At 39.5% G+C, this 6008-nt stretch overlaps 1 protein-coding gene across 1 annotated transcript in view; it reads left to right on the top strand.

The window, feature by feature from the left end:
* Positions 1–4037: 4037 nt before the first annotated feature.
* Positions 4038–6008, top strand: part of eng (endoglin) — a 33272-nt gene continuing 31301 nt past the window's right edge. Inside the window, exon 1 of the mRNA XM_072453167.1 lies at positions 4038–4118. The gene's annotated coding sequence lies outside the window, so the exon portion shown is untranslated. The remainder of the gene's footprint in view (positions 4119–6008) is intronic.

Here is a 6008-nt window from a genome sequence, read left to right as displayed (position 1 = left end):
TTTTTATATTGTTACTTCAAGATTGTTCTAATTGATATCCATACATGCCTTAAAACTGCTCCTTGGTAAGCATCCCACGGCATGTAACCTCAACAACAATCTATTTGCATCATATTGCAGACATCTGTGGAAAAGAACATGGATTAGAAAGATCATATTGGACAAATGTATGCTGACAGAATCATTCAAACTTTCAGCGGACAATTCTCTGAACATATCAGTTTAAATCAGCCTGTAATGCTGCTTATTAGATTATAAATGCAACGACCCATAGACTGTATTAAAACTATTACGGATACGGAGGAATTATCAGTACATTTGAATTAGTTTTATTAGTATTTTATATAAATCTAGCCTATATACTGTATTAAATACGATATTCTATAATGGTTAATTTTGTATAAATCCTACTTTTCTAATTTAACAATACACACTTGCACATTAAAGTTTGTATTTGTTTCTTGCACCAAGGCACAGATCTTGCATTCATTTTTAAATACAGATTTTGTATTGAAGGTTTGCACGCGTGAAAATATGTGTTAACATGTACGACGCATAAAATAAAAGTAGCTGCTGTTTTTATAAGCCATTATAATTACTCATGCATGCATACCTAACAAACACATTCAAGGGAATAACTTGAACCATGACAATCCAGGTTGAGCTGCTCTGTCCAGTAGACACAACAGGATGCAGGACGTGCCGCCACTGTACGCCTCGCTCGTGTTTTCACAACCTTTCTTTTGAATCTGAGATGACCAACAGCTCTTCCTTTGACACATGCACAGTGCAGCTGGCCAAGCAAACACGGCGCAGGTATCCGGACTATCCTCAGCGGAACACACTAATCCTGACCGAGGAAGAGGAAAGGGCTTCTGAAGAGCCCCCGATTGTGGCCAGTGGAAAGTCAAATCAAGTTGAGGCGACTGAAGGCACGTCCAGAGTCATTGAGGATTCTGCTAACTGCTAAGAATGTCAGGAAGAATGCGACTTTGTCCATATAGAGGTAGAAAGACAAAAAAAGAGAAAAAAGTGTGTCCGCGATTGTAATCACGTACAGCAGAGGCAGGAGAATTACAGGAAGGGACACAGAGTTCTATAGAGTTTAATATATTGAGCCATGTGATAAACAAGTAACGGCCAGCCTCATTCCAAACACAAGCCCTTATATGTCATGTCAGTGAACAGGAATACTGCTGGAATAATATGGTCTTTCTAAAAAAAAAGTCCCTCTGACATGGGGAAAAAGATATTTCAAGCGTTCATATGTTTTGTAGACTGCAATATTAAAACTACAACAAACAGTTCTGTGATCTAAGAACTTGCTCTTATATTCTGTGTATAGTGAAAAGAATGCGTTTCCCTCTGAAAAAAGCCACTGGAAAAACTGACCTTTCCTTATCAGCCTTATAGTCTTTATAGTCTTTATAGTCTTTACGTGTTGCAAATATTAGCACCCTCTAGTGGGAGAAGTGAGAACCAAAATATAAACTTGCTTGTAAAAAATGCTGAAGCCATTGGGTATATTATTGTAAGTAAATTATACATTGAGGTTTTTTTTAGCAGAAATATCAAATACCTTAAATAACGTGTGTTTTTTACTGCTGTCACTACTATACTTTTAGCACAAGCTTCTCAAGTGTACTCAAAAGTTGGCTGACGATTAAGTTCACATCAACATTGTTAGTAATACATGGGTTTCAGCTTCCTGTTGTTGTTTTTCCAACTCCAAATATATAATCATTTGTTTTAAATCACCATGGCAGCAGGGATTTTTCATAACTCTGTAACACATTTAAACCACCTCATTAAATTGGAAAAACAACATACATTTATTTGTTGTTAACAATTATTATTCGTAGCAAACTCAAACCGTAAAAAGCAGTTGAGTGTTCACTGGCACAGTCTTCTCAGCTACTTGACCTCTGTTCACTTTGTATCAGTCCCAGACATTAGCAGTTGTGGGGCAGTGCGTCAGATCCCCCTCAGAGGACAATAAGGAAACTGGTCAGCTGGCACAAGAACTTTAGTGCCCCTCTCGCCTTCTCTGCAGACTGTGGCAGGCTGACCGGCTGGCACAGCAGAGACCGGGTGGCACCGAGCGGGAACCAACGTCAAGCGGCGCTGACAGACGATGAAGCACTGCTCAGGGGCGGAGGGAGAGTCCAGGGCGATGCTACTGTGTGCAGTTTAGTGTCGCCTGCTTTGAAAGGAACTGACCGATCCTAGAGAAACTCATGTCAAACACCCACATTTCCCAAGGGAATGTTGAGGTAAACAATGACCCTACACTTTGCATTGTACTTTACTCAAATGATGTACTCAAGCAAGTTAACAGTCTCTGAAGAATATCTGTTCAACAAACAACATTGGGATTATACAGGTGCGGGGCTAAGGCAAGGTGAGTTTATTTGTAGAGCACAATTTGTACACAACACAAGGCAATTCAAAGTGCAAAAAGTATTCGAAGTAAAGGTAAATGTGAGGTGTAGAAGTAGAACAGCATTATGGTAAAAGTGATGATAGTGTGATGGACAGTAACTGACTGTAATGATAGTATAACTACAGTTCAACTGAAGTAGTTGTAGATATACTAGATATAAGTGGATTACCAGATTTAATACAAGATATTCTCATACTTTCACCAACATAATCATTCATCTTTCAGACACGGCCGCAAAGACGCTATTATAAGCTAGAGCATATAGTCCTAGTATAAGTAGACTATAGGCAGCCTATGCACTTATATTTCTTAGTAATTGCTATAATTGAATATAGTTCTATCTCTACTGCAGTAGCTCACGGCTCATGACAAGTTGACCCAGTGGCACTGAAGAATGGGTCAAATACAGAGGATGAATTTCCCTCAAGTGATTAATAAAGTTGACCTTATACTACCAATTTTACTTTCCATCACGTTTGTTTGTGATGCCAGGAGGTCAGAGGGTTATCCACTGAACATGCCCAAACACAACCTGAGTGTTGTTCAAGTGTCATTGGTCTGAATTGGTTTGATTTAACAAGTAGTACAATTAGTCCTGAAACACTTCCGAGCAATCATGCTTCTGCACTGTGCCGTTCGATGTCCATCCGTTTCACTTCAAGTGTTTTGTTGGGACAAATAAGTATGTTCGTGTCTGATTTGCTGAAAGTGATTGCTGATGTTGTTGAAGTCATATCGCCAACTCTTTTTCGTTCACATGTGCTTGTGTTCTTATTGTGGAGACATATTTGATTTGTCGCATTGATGTCTCCTCCAAGTCTGTTGGGCTCAGAAAGGATGTTGTGTCTAGTTCTGTGCACCAGACATTTTCACAGTGGGCAAGTAAAATGTATAGTAGACGAATGGTGTTCCTCTTAAGCTCCTGGGAATGTTCAAACCAGATGAATCGAAAAAATAAAATAAAATAATAATTACAGTGGCGAGTGAGCTTATTGTATTGGCAAAATGGAAATGAAATAATGCAAACGTACATATTTCATGTAAAAATGAGGAAACATGATTTATGTAGTAACTAAATAATGTTTCCACTATTTAGTTATCTACTATAATTTCCCCATTATATTAGAGTGTGCTATTGTCACAACAACAGAGAGCAGACATGCAAGAATAACAGCGTCCTTTTGACACAGGCTGTTGACATTTTTTTATTTCTTCTCACAAAGCAGCTAAAAGTAAACTTACTGAGTATAGTATATGGGGCCTTTCCTGACACTCAAAAATATAGCAGTGGAAGATAGCAGTTTTTATTTTTATTTTAGCTTTTATAATGAAGCAAACCATCATAAATGCATGCACTTTGATACCACATACACACAGCTGTGATGCCCTTGAAGAACCAAATGTCACTTCCTCGCACTTCAGACCTCCAAATGGTGCGTGATAGTACTTCAAACTTTCATGAAGAAATAGACTAATCGTGCATCTACTGGAATAACACTGGATTTGCATGTGCGCTGCTCACAGTGGGCGGGCCCCGGAGCAACATGTGAACCGCCCAATATGAGCCCCAAACTTCTGCAAAGTCCTGAGAGTGCGACACCGCAGAGGAGAGACGCATCTTTGTGCTGGATTACAAGCCTCAGCAGTTCAAGGAGACCACTGCGCGCCACGGCAGGTACACTTTTATGTCTTTTCTTTTCATTAGCCGCGATTAATTGGTGATTTTGAAGACGCTTCCGATTTTATTCGTTGTTCTCGTTGGGACACTAAATCATTTTCACATTCTAGGTATAGGTACGTCCAACTTTTTGCCACATATATACAGTGTAACTCTATGGGGCTTGCTCTTACCTGCCGTTAACTCAAGTGCGCGCAAGAAGTTAACTGCGCATCTAATGAAACGAAAGCGTGTTTGTATATATTCTTCTGTTCTCTGCTATAAATACCCAGCCTTTATCTGATGGCGGTATTGTGATTTTATTTAAAGAACACAGTTTCCTGGGCAGTTGACCCGAAGTGTCCGCCGATAACCTCAGGGTTCAGTCTCTATTTTGCGCCCGGAAAGACGCACAATAGTCTTATGGCGCGGGACCAATCATCTCTTTGTTCAAATTGCGCAGCACATTGCGTTTTACTAATATGGGCTGTGGATTAATGCAGGGGAAATGTCTTAACTGTTTCCACTGCCTTTAACATTCTTGGATGAGTGGAAAGAATAACAATGAAAGCCGCAAGAGGCGACCTCCTTCCCGTGCGTTTGCCCTCGCGACCCGACCGGCCCGTTACTCTGTTCTCCCCGTGAGACCAGTCCCCAGGCTTAGATCTGACCCATGGATCTATTATGTGACCCCTGTGCCCCCATTTAGACAGCGCAACACGCCATTTGAGCACATTGGCGGGACCCACGGTTTTGAACCAGCAACCCGTACATAATGCAGATACAATGTGATTTATGGAGGATTTTTAGGACCGTGTACGTAAGATTAAAGCATTTACTAAAAGAACATTTTAAATTATGTTTCAAATGTAAAATAATGAGTGGTTTTACATTTTACATTTTACATTATAACCCAACATGGTGAAATATTTAAACTATAATTAAATTGTGCACTGAAAACACAATTTGAAAATATATTAATTCATTCAGCTATTAAGAAATGGTTTAATAGGATAAAAATGTAATGTAAAATGTAAAAAACTGAAATTCTCTCTTCCTGGCGACCCTCTGTCCTTTCGAAAGTCTTACCCATTTAAATGGCAAATGGAATTTCTTGTGTGGTCCACCTTAAAGAACTATTAACAACCTTTGAGAAAAGCTGTATTCCTCTTTTCTCCACTATAAAGAAATATATTGAAAATGGACTCTGGTCATACTTAAGTCTAAGCCAAAGCCATCCCCAACCGACTGTTTGAGGAGTGGAATAAATCAATCTCAAGATTTGTCTGGCAAGACAGGAAACCCCAAAGCTGATTATAAACTCTTTGGGGTTTACCTTGTCTGATAAATTACTTTGTTTCATCTTAAATCAGAGCGTTGTTGTACTGGCGTGACCGAGAATATGAAGCTCAATGGAAAAATATTGAGATTAATGTTGAGCCGGTGGTTCCTGTACAGGCCTAACTGGCAGATGTCAAACCGAGGAAGTTGAGAATCCCTGGGTAAAATCTGTTCTTACAACATGGAAGGAGCTTATCAAAGCATACAAACTAGACAAAGATGTTAAAATCTTAAACTGGTTGGCTAATGGCCAAGGCTTTGTATCAAATAAAACTGATCTGGACTGGTCTGGAATACAAAAGATATAAAAATGTTTCACCGCGTTGTCATAAAAGATACACGTGTATGTATCTTTTATGACGACTCTCTCGTCGACGCCTCCACCACCTTATGTGTGGTGCTTTTGTGTCTTCACTACATTTCTAAAAGTTCCAAGTTCCAAGTACCGGTACTTTTGAGGGGGAGTTTTAAATAGCCTTTGTCCCATTTAAAGCCTACACGAAGGTCACTCCAGAGACTTGGTTTTTGCAGATGTGATGTTATAAACTCACCACACAGAAGTGTTGT

This window comes from Eucyclogobius newberryi, unplaced genomic scaffold (assembly GCF_026437365.1).
Source record: "Eucyclogobius newberryi isolate DKJ021-1_F unplaced genomic scaffold, fEucNew1.0.hap1 SCAF_2, whole genome shotgun sequence".
NCBI classification, from domain to species: Eukaryota; Metazoa; Chordata; class Actinopteri; order Gobiiformes; family Gobiidae; genus Eucyclogobius; species Eucyclogobius newberryi.
The sequence above is the reverse complement of the archived record's forward strand: the minus strand, read 5'-3'. Positions and strand labels throughout refer to the sequence as shown.